The sequence below is a fragment of the Myotis brandtii genome, unplaced genomic scaffold (genome assembly GCF_000412655.1).
Source record: "Myotis brandtii unplaced genomic scaffold, ASM41265v1 scaffold84, whole genome shotgun sequence".
NCBI lineage: Eukaryota > Metazoa > Chordata > Mammalia > Chiroptera > Vespertilionidae > Myotis > Myotis brandtii.
The window spans coordinates 3389647-3401064 of record NW_005371410.1 but is presented as its reverse complement, the minus strand read 5'-3'; the positions used below and the strand labels follow the sequence as shown (position 1 = coordinate 3401064).

Sequence of the window (11418 nt, the reverse complement as noted above, 5' to 3'; positions counted from 1 at the left end):
CTGTCCCTCCGCTTTCACCTGCCCACAGCTCCGCGCCTGCCGCTCCCTCCCGGGAGCTGCTGAGAAGTTTGGGGCTTGGCTGGGGCTCCCTGTTTCTCCCTCCTCCTCCCTCGTGACAGGTGTAAACACTGCCTGCTTCGCCCAGGCCGGAGGCTGGCGGCGACCGGAGTGTGCTGCTCCCAGGGGTCTCTGAAGCAAGCGGATTTCGAGTTCTCCTGCGGGCAGAGGAGACGGCCCCAAAGCTCATGCATCCCTTCCTGCGAGGACCCTTTCTGCTCCCTTCTTGCGCTCCTCGAGAAATAAACTGCGTCTCTTCCCCAATTGCGTTCGAGAAGTTGGACCATTATTATTCTTGAAGCGCCCAGCTTGGCAGGTGCTCATGTCTTGTTTGGGCCGAGGACAGAGGATATAGGGTGAACGGTGGTGGGGCCCCTTCTCCACTAGGAAAGTACTGAGCCTGGCTAGGTTTTTCTCTTGTTGGTTAATGCAAGTTATAGCTTGGTTTCCCACTAAATTTTCTACTGGGGCCAGGGAAGGATTAACTCGTACATGTGAATATTTTACTGGGGATAAATGAGACAAAAGCAAAGGTTCCATTTCAGCGTTCTCGCTTTAGGAGAAGAAAAGTAGAACTTGAATCTTTCCTTTCACTGGCTACGTTCGTACTCCCCAGTTTGGGGGACTTGGGGGGGGGTCGTGGGGGGAGACAGTTTAATCCTTTATGTTACATTTAAATTGTTGCTTTCAGTTAACCTTTTAGACACAGATATTTGCCAAACTCTAGGTGAAACAAATGTTTCAACACTGTTGTGTTGATAAAATTTATGCAGTCGACATTTATGCCCTTTGCCAGCTTAAATGTTCGTTTTCCTGGTAATTTTTAACTCTTCCCAGAAGTATAGGGTGGGGCAAGTTGTTCGTATGGAAAGTAATACAATAGTTAATAAATAATACAAGAGTAAACTGTTTTGCATACATTAATTTATTTAATCCTCACAACAACTCTGTAAGCTAGTAGGTGGCATTATCCCCATTTTCTAGAGAGCAAACTGAGGCAGAGAGATGTCAGTAACTTTCTTTAAGTCAAACAGCTGTTAAGCCAGGATATAATATACCATTTATATAGTTTTAACATATGCAAAAATATACAATATTTTTGGGGGGGAATCATGAAATATGTAACAAAAGTATAAAAATATACCTGGTAATGATAAATGGCAAATCAGAATTAAAAGTTACCTCTGGAGAATTAGAGAGGGATAAAGGATCTAGGAAGGGCCCAAGGGTTTTCAACCATAAATTTACTGTTTTTAAATCTGAAGCTGATTTGGTAAAAGATTAAGTTTCAACACAACTAGGTGGTGGGTACTTGCTCATTCATTACACACACCCCCTAAACTTTGTTGTATGCTAGAAATCATAATGAAATTAAAAGTTCAGTTTTTTGTTTAAACTATATAAAGCAGCGGTTCTCAACCTGTGGGTCGAGACCATCAGAAAACACATATAGCATATCAGATATTTACATTATGATTCATAACAGTAGCAAAATTACAGTTATGAAGTAGCAACGAAAATAATTTTATGGTTGGGGGTCACCACAACATGAGGAACTGTATTAAAGGGTCGCGGCATTAGGAGGGTTGAGAACAACTGATATAAAGTATCACTGTGTCTTTCAGCATAGTATACTTTAAAAGAGGATAGGGAAGGGATTGGTGTCATTTTGTGTTGACTTCCTTTTAAAATTCAAGGAGCCTCTACTGAAAAGTATTCGGATTAAGAAATGTTGCCCTCTCCAGGTGCCTCTGCAGCAGCTTCTCTTGCCTGGGCTCTCCTCTGATTGCTGCCAGTGATCTCAGTAGCTCTGTATCACACTCCTCATTTCCATTTCTGGCCTTATCCTAGGGTAGGGGCTCATAGGTCCGGATTAGACCTATCCCCTGAAAAAGGGAAAAGGTCTGAAACTATACAGTAATGGGAAGAGGGGGAGTCATTGCTTATTAGTTTGGGAGGAGTGAAAAGAGAAGGAAAATAGATTTAAGACTCTGTCCTATCATTCCTCAGTCACTACCACCCCATTCTGAATAACTTAAGTAAACCTTGCAAAGATAAATTGCTAATAAATTAAAGGTTGTCTGTATGCTCAAAGCTTAATCTACAAGAAGTATTTTGGTGAATAGTTCCCAGAGGAAAATCAAGTAGTAAATTAGAATAAATTCACGTAGGTTCTATTTATATAAATATTTACATAAATATTTATAGTGTGCTGCAAATCATTTCAACTAAGTATCTGCTAACACCATGGTATTCTTTTCTTGCCATTCATACAGCAAGTACTTAACTGAGCACTTGCTGTATGTCAGGCTTTGTTTTCCCTGGGGATATGAAATGAACAATCCAGGGAAAAAATTAGCTGTCATAGGGCTTCATATTCTTATATGTGTGTGCACACACGTTTGTATATGTGGATAGACGAATGAAATATAGAGATGGCAGATGATGTTAAGTATTACGGAGAAAAATAGTCAGTTTAGGGAGATAGACAAGTACAAACTTTTTTACTTTGAATTGGGGTGAGAGGTTGGTGGTACTTGCAGTTTTATATAGGATTGAGTTAGAAAAGGCTCAAGACCTGTCTGAAGAAGGAGAAGAGAATAAGGAGGGGAGAGGTAAAAGTATGCCTGGGATACTCAAGAAATTACAAGCAGAGAGTAGTAGCTGTGATCAGCAAGTTAGAGGGTGAGAGGGCAATGTTGTAGTGACTTTGTAGACAATCCAGCGACTTGGGCTTCTTACTCTGTGAGATAGGAAACCATTGCAGGGTTTTTGAGTAGAGAGCTCAAAATGATCTGTTTGGCAAGAGTGAAAGCAGGAAGATTCCGTTAGGAGGTGGTTACAGTGATGTAGCTAGGAGATGGTAGTGGCCTGAACCAAGATGGTGGTGGCAACAGAGGTGATGAAAAGTGGTAGAACAGTTTCTTGAATTGGAATCTTTAATAATTTACCCATTGCTAAACAAAAAACTTACAGAGGTGCTACCTTCTAAAATTCAAGGTCGTCAGCATAACTGCCTTATTCCGTCTATCCTACTTTCTAACCAGACGCTGCTATGTGATTTCCTGCTCCTTGACAGTTGCCACATGCTTTATCTTTAGCGCCTGCCTTTTCCTCTCTCAATTAAAATCCTTCCCATTTCAAATTCTTTCTCCTTTATGAAGCTTGTTTTTCTCATTTCAGCATTTTTCCCTCTTCCCAGTTAAGTAAGATCTTTTTCTTAGAATCCTTATATCCACATTTTAGTTCATATGGTGTTTATATTCTGCCTCATTAATTGGCTTTTACTGTTTTCTTGTATTGTCCCCCCTAATTGTTAGTTTTTCAAAGGTCATGACTCCTTTTACTCCTCCTTATAGAACCTAGCAGTTTTGTATATAGTAGATGCTCAGTAAATAGTGGATGTACATATTTTTTAATTAAAAAAAATAGTCTTTTAGTACAAAAGAATACAGAAGCATTGTATATATGAGGCTTGTATTGTATTTAAAGTGGGCAGTGCTGCTCTAGAGCATGACACTGACTTGTTTATGAAGAAGAAATATAATTTTTTTTTTACTTTTATTTTTTTTCTTTATTGATTAAGGTGCTACATATGTGTCCTTATCTCCCCATTGCCCTCCCCCCCCACCACCACTCATGCCCTCACCCCCCTGGTGTCTGTGTCCATTGGTTAGGTTCATAAGCATGCATACAAGTCCTTTGGTTGATCTCTCCTCCTTACCCCCACCCTCCCCTACCTTCCTTCTGAGGTTTGATGGTCTGATCAATGCTTCTCTATCTCTGGATCTGTTTTTGTTCATCAGTTTATGTTGTTCATTATATTCCATAAATGAGTGAGATCATGTGATACTTACGTTTTTCTGACTGGCTTATTTCACTTAGCATAATGCTCTCCAGTTCCATCCATGCTGTTGCAAATGGTAAGAATTCCTTCTTTTTTACCACAGCGTAGTATTCCATTGTGTAGATGTACCACAGCTTTTTAAACCACTCATCTGCTGATGGGCACTTAGGCTGTTTCCAAATCTTAGCTATGGTAAATTGTGCCGCTATGAACATAGGAGTACATAAGAAATGTAAAATTAACTTCATTATTCTAGAAAGTAGTAAGTAGGTTTTTAAAAAATTGCTTATTTAAGCCTGTCAATATGTTTTTCAGAGTATACACAGTTTGCATAGTCATTTTTCAAGTTATAAGTGTTTGGTTACAAACCATAAGTTACTATAGTTCTTATGCTCTGAAAGAAATACTATGCAGTATATGTAAGAGGACTTGGGGGAAGGTGTTAGAAAACTTACCTGAGGAATCAATCCTTCATCTAAGAATTAAAAGATGTGCCTGTCTGGAGTGGCTCAGTTGGTTGAGTGTAGTTCTGTGCACCAAAAGGTTTCTGGTTCGTTTCCTGGTCAGGGCACATATCTGGGTTGTGGGTTCGATTTCCCTTTGGGACATGTATAGAAGGCAACTGGTCAATGTTTCTCTCTCACATTGATGTTTCTCTCTCTCTTCCTCTCTCTAAGCAGTCTTCAGGTGAGGATTGAAAAATAATTGAGAAATATGTGGGAATGTTTTAGGCAATGGGAATGTAGGTGCAAAGGCCCTTTGGCATAAAAGAATGTTATTGCCTGCCTTTCAAAAACTGAGAGAAAACCTAGCTTAAAGAATTGATAACAATGGGGAAAGGGAGATGAAGTAGTGTGGCTAAAGAAATGGAATTGGGCTTAATAAACTTAGAGGTTTTTTTTTTTTTTTAGACATCACAAGCGTTTTACATGATCAGGTTGACTTTTTAAAAGATACTTGGATTGGACATGATTAATAATAGTTCATGAAACTCATTTAGATGATAATGGCTGCTTAGACCAGAACAAGGTACATAGTAAAAAGAGATATTCCCGATTTTAGGGGTTTATGAAATAAAAATTATTCTTTAGAGGTAGTGGAGGGTGGGGTGGTCTTAAGTTTCTGGCTTAGTAAGTGGATGGGTGGTAGGGACACTCTCTGAGTTAGAGAGCCCTGGAACAGGATCAGATTTGAGGAAGAACTTGAACTCTGTTATTGTTAAGCTCAGGTCGAAATCTTAAGTAATTCAAGTAGAGAGGACTAGTAGAGAGTTGGCTTGGCTGGACTGAAGCTCAAGTTTGAGGGTTGGGCTATAGGGATCAATCTAGGACTCAGTTAAAGCCTTAGGTAGATAAGATTGTGTGAGAATTGTGAGAAGATATCCTGGATAAAACCTGGAAGAATTTATACTGCTAATCTGAGTGTGTTTAATACTTATGAGAAAATCTGTAAAACATATACCTCAAACCAAAAATCATTACAGGGGAATACCAGATTCCTGCGATCACATTAGATTTGTATTGGAGGCATTAGTAATCAATAAGGAAAAATGGAGACTTAAGAATTTAAAAGGGTCAACCAACACACCCCAATTTGCTTATGATGTGATGGTTTAGTATACCAAGAGCTTTCAGTTTTATAAACAGTACTCACCAACTAGAAAATAGAAGTGGAGAGACCCCATTTTACAATGAGCAAGGGGGTGGGGGCGGTAAAATACCTAACAATAAATTTAACAACAAATGTAAAAACCCTACATTGCTACAGGTTAAATTTTTGTGTTAAATAAAATTAACAGTTCTGGTAATAATAGAGGAGACCATTCCTAAGTCACACTTTCTTATTCTTGCAGTGCTAACTTTAAATATTTTTCAAAGGAAGACTTATAGGAGTAAGTTCTTTAATATTTGCATATGTCTTAATGAGACCACAGTTTTTTGAATGTATGAAATGAATGTTTATGCCTCACCCACTCTCCCTAGTAGGTATTTTTGTTGTTTTATTCTTAGTCATTGCTTATATTTTGTAGTATTTTCTGTCTTTCTGTGGTTTAGCATCTCCAATCTTGTTTATTGTATGGATGCAGAAATGTTGACTTGGAATATTTGCTGCAGAGACATTCAAAATGTGAAAATTTCTTAAAGCTTTTGTTTTTAGTAGCTATTTATAAAAGCAATGAACCTATTGTCAAGAGATCATTTAACTCTTTTTATACTGAATATTCATAATAACATTTTTGTTCCTTTTTAAAAAAAATTTGTACCAAGAGTTTCAGCTATCAAATTCAAGTTTTCTCTTACCTGAAACCCAAATAGAATGTTTGAATATCCACTTTTTACTTGTAGTTAAGTCACCATTTCTTTGCACTCCTTTACATATTTTATTAGACTATTTTCCCTACATCATAATAAGCCAGCAGATGATGTGTTTCTGTCTCATTAGGTTTCAGAATTTTACTTGAAGCACAGTGCAAGTGTTACACCTAAAAACAAAAGTACAGATTTTAATCAGGTTACCAGTGACCTTGGTTTCTGGGAGTAGAAAAGTTTCTCATGTTCATGTTTATTTCTTAAAGTTCAATTGCAAGTGAAACTGTGATTAATTTTTTAAATGTGCTGTATTTTTTCCAAGAATTGTATAATATTTAAATTATATACATTATTATATCTGTTTCAGGGATTATTGCAGTAATTTAAATTTGATTCATTAAGGAAATTTCCCATTTCATTTTTAAGAAAAGTATTGAAGATTTAATGTTGTGAACTTTTTGTATTTGAAGTCTTAAGAGTGTTAATTTCTTAGTGATAGTCTCAGGTAAATGTGTATGACAGAACTTTAAGAAATATTTGTACAACCAAATAATTGTAAGGGGAAATTTTTAAAAGAAAAAGAACTGTTTCATTGATTTACCTTTCTCAGTTCAGCAGTGAAGTTTAGAGACATTATGTCATCCCCAAAGTTATAAAGTCCATAATGCTTTTATCCTTTGGAGCTTAACACAGTGGTTCTCAGCCTTCACTAGCCATCAGAATCATCTTTGAAACCCTTTTTTAAATGCAGATATTCAGGTGCATACCTAAAATGTACCTATTCTATTAAAAAAAACAATACAAAACTGAAATTGAGAAGCATTGGTTTATGGTCTAGTAGGGGAAACAAATTTGATTCACTTTGTTAAATGTAATAAAAGAGTTGATAAAAAGAAGGAGGCTTTATTCAGACAGTTGACCTCACATAAAGTATCCAGGCCTTAATGTTAAAGCCCTACTCTCTATAGTTACTCTTTATGGGATCTTGAAAAGATTATATGACCTCACTGAACCTGTTCTTTCATCTATAAAATGGATGGTTGGGATTAAATTGTATAATGCATGAATAAGCACCTTACACAATACCTATCACATAGTAACTTGATAAATATTGCTGGTCTCACTACACAGAAAACTTCATGTCTGAATAGGGTTTTTGAAGGCTTAGTCAGTGGGTTCTCTGAACAGATAAGAATAGGAAATTATAAAAAAAAAAAAAGGGCAAATGTGACAATTTGGAGATAGCATGGTGCCAGTGGAGGACCCAGGGGGTAGTTTTGTCTGGCTGGAGCAAAGAGGGAATATCTTAGCCATATTGGCTAAGATAAGTAGTTTCAAGTAGATTGCCGTAATCTTGGCCAAAAATAATGAGGCCCTTAAATAAGGTATTGGTTAAGAGATGTTAAGGATTTATTCTGTAATTGATTTAATTTTGGGCAGTAGGACATAAAAGGAGGAGCAAGGGGTAATTTTTTCTGGACTTAAAATTCAGAATATTATATACTAATAGAAACAAGTGGTTTCGGTGTGTTTTTTGAGTAGAGATTAACTTCAGTTTTGGAATTGGAGAATATGATATGACTTTGGGTCATTCAGGTAAAGATATTCAAAAAGGCATTTGGGTAGAGACAGATCTGGAGTTTGGGCAGCCTACAGATAGATAGAGGTTTGAGCATTATGAGCATATAAAAACAAGCTGGATGAAATCTCACAGGGATAAGGATATAGGGAGGCCAAGGCCTGGGGAAGACTGACACTTATGAGGCAGGCAGAAGAAGCAGATCCATTCAAGGAGGAGAAAGAACAGATATAATAGGTAGGAGGAGAATTAAGAAGGAATGCCTCTCAAAAATGCCTTTTCACTTAAAAATGTATTTTAGACACCTTTACCTATTAGTCATGTATAGCTTTATTGCTTTTTTAAAATGGCTAACACTTTTTATTTACCCTATTCCTTATTGATAGATTGTTAAGTTGTTTTCAGTTGCTTTTTTAAAAAACAAATAATGCAGGCATTAACCATTTTGTGGAAATATCTTTTCATACTTGTATGAATGCATCTGTGACACATTCTTGCAGATGAAGTTGCTTAATCAAAAGAATGTGCATTAAAATTTTGATGTATTACTAAGTTGTCTGGAGTATGTGAACCAATATATACTTCCACCAATAGTATCTTTATTTTTATCTCTGAAGTGGCTTGCTACCTAGATTGAGGGTAGTAGAATTTGAAAAATAAGTAGTATTTTTATGTATTATTTTTATGCAGAATTCTATAAAGAGAAAAAGAATACTTTCATTTTATCAAATTATTTGTTTCATTCAACTAATGTAATTGAAGAATGCATTTTGTCCTTGTAAGCATCAGATCAAGGAGGAGTTATTTGTTCTAAAAGAAGCTCTGTTTCCTCCTCTAATGTGCTGGAAGCAAAATTGGATTTAAGGGAAGTGAATCAGAAGGAAAGAGAATGATAGCATTATTGTGAGGTGGATTAAACCTAGAACAAAATTGATGAATGCAAACAGTTCTTGACATACTGACATGACCAATACAAATTCTGTGCTGAGAGTTTTTACAGAAATATTTTGATATTTTTTTCTTGTAGCAAACTTTAAGCAATGGCTTTGAATTATTCTTAAAAAAACTGATCATTGTGGAGTTGTTAGCTTAGAAAATACCCAGAGTAGAAATACTGCAGAAGTTTTAAGTGGCCAAAATAACACTGCTTACATAATTTTAAGGTAAAAATATGAACAAATGTCACAGCTTTTTTTTTTTTTTTGCTTGTTTTGTTTTAATTACCTGGCATTGTTTGCAATGCCTGTATTAAAGGGCTCACTGCCATTCCCTAACCTCAGTAATACCAATAGCATTTGGGGGTAAATTGACTTAATTTTAATCATACTCTAAATTCATCAATGTCCCTTTTGTCAATCTTTTCTTTCTTTTTTTTTTAACTTTGGGTTGTGACCTATTTCTGGTTTGTAAATTTAGGCTTGTGAAGTCAACTTAGGGGGTCATGGCCAACTTTTAAGATAAAATGAAATAGAATTAAAAATGTCAAGAGTACATAGGGAGTAAGGGTAAAAAGCTTGGTGAAACTTTTTCTTTTAAGTGCATGTATGTATATGTGGGTCATCATGCAAAATGTATTTTTTTCTGTGGGTTACAGGGATAAAGTTTGAAAAATTCTGGTTTATAAGGCAGGCTAACTCTCAAAAAAATTCTAATCAAAAGTATAAAGGCACATTGCAAGTAATAAATGTTACCTGTTTTCCTTTTACCCTTTAGCCTTTCTACCTCACAAGAGAAAGTAAAACTTTAAACCAAGCAATGACACTATTAAAAGGTCAACCAGCTAGAAATCTGCTTGTGATGGGAATTCCTTCCATAGTTTCCATGAAGTTATTGGTGCAGGTAGACCCACTTGTGGCATTAGCTTTATATACTACACCATGAGCACTATTTTGGAATGTGTTTATATCTGATTTTTCAACTATACAAAGCTTTTGTTTTATGATAATTCCCCCCAAGAATGTCATTATATGTTATTATCTGTTGATAATTTATGACTATTTTTAAGTGTGGTTCATTGTCTGATTTCCTCCTGTTGCCTCACATGTCTCTAGGTCATTTTTTTTTTTCCTCAGTTGGTGGATGGTCAAGAAACAAAGTAAAACTAATAGTGCTTGGCAAAGACATAGTTTATGAGATAAATCTTCTGTTACATAGGTCATATTTTAAGGCCAAATTTGTAAGTTTTAGATTATCTAAGACGTCTGCTTCCTTCCTCATTAGCCCAGATAATTGAATTTTGACTGCATTTGAATGTAGTTTTATAATTTTAGTAGAAGTTTTCTTTAAAAGGTGAGTTGCTCTCACCGTAGACGTTTATGATAAAGAGTAGCACTGTCTGAGGAAGGGCATTTGCCAAGGGCCTGCCAGGGTGTACATATTTTAGGTACAGACTAGAGTGGTGTCTTTAGTTTTGAAAGTCCACAAAGTAGGTTTTCCTGTTTGTTTGTTTTTCCCAAAAATTCCCTGGGCTCTTGAGGTTTAACTCATCAATCTTGACCAGAATGCGAATTTAAAACTTTACAGCAAGAAATTTTTTTCAAAGCATGTCGGCTCTTCACGTCAGCTGATTACAAAATCTGTGGGAAAATTTACATGAAGTACTAAAGAAAGTTGCTGGGAGCAAAGAAGAGCAAGAGAAATTAGATGGACTGTCCAGAGTAGCATCACACTCTGGTGACACCAGCTGACACCTCCACTTATTCTGAAGAACTGACTCAAGTCAAAGCACATATTCATGTTAGCTGGTCTGTTAAAAATGCATGAACAAATTGTCCTTTAGCTGGTTTTATTTTCTTGGCTTGCATGTGAGTACCACCCTGCTCAATATATTCTTTCTTCAGATACATTGCAGCACAAATGATTGGACTTGTTTTCTTTCATGTGTCACATTTCAGGCCAGCCTCTCTCAGATCACACTTACTAGGTTGAATTTAAATATTTCCTAATGTATTTGGTGGAATAGAGCTAGGGTTCCAGACCTAGAGTTATAGAAAGATAGTGTGTTGAGGGAAAGGGGGTAGCAATTCAAGAGTGGCCAATGGAATAAATGCCCCAGCAAAAACAATACAGTAATGTGTTCAGTTCCTACCATGAGCCAGGCTCTGAGGATGGGTGTTCAACAACAGAGGCCTGTGTCTGCACATTTCCAGTCTTTTGAGCTCAAGTAAAGTAACTCATACAAGAGCGGTTTCAGTGGAGTGGTGAGGTGGAAGCCATATTGTGTTGGGTTAAGGAGTAAGTGGGAGGTTAGGAAGTAGAGATAGTGAACAGACAGGGCTCTTTCAAGAAGCTTCGTGGTGAGGAGGAGGAGGAGAGCTAGAAGAACACGGAAGGAAGGGATTTGTTTTGTTTTGATCTGATTTGTTTGAGGATGGTAGAGTCTTGAACATTTATAGGCTGATGAGAAAGCAAGAGTAGTAATGAAGAAATTCAAAGAACCCCCTGAGCAAGCAATTGAGAAATCAATGGAATGTCCAGGGGTTATCTCTGGACAATATTGTGGGTGTAAGCAAGATTTTAGTGAAGGGCATGAAATTGAAGTAGTTCCTGCTTTTAGATTGTTAAGTTACGGGAATGTTAGGGTGGAAATTACAGTGGCTAATTCATTCTGCAATAATATAACAAAA

General features: G+C 36.7%; 1 protein-coding gene across 4 annotated transcripts in view; it reads left to right on the top strand.

The window, feature by feature from the left end:
- The window catches only part of AFTPH (aftiphilin), a 65439-nt gene that overhangs the window by 538 nt on the left and 53483 nt on the right, over positions 1-11418 (top strand). The gene's annotated exons all lie outside the window — the stretch shown is intronic.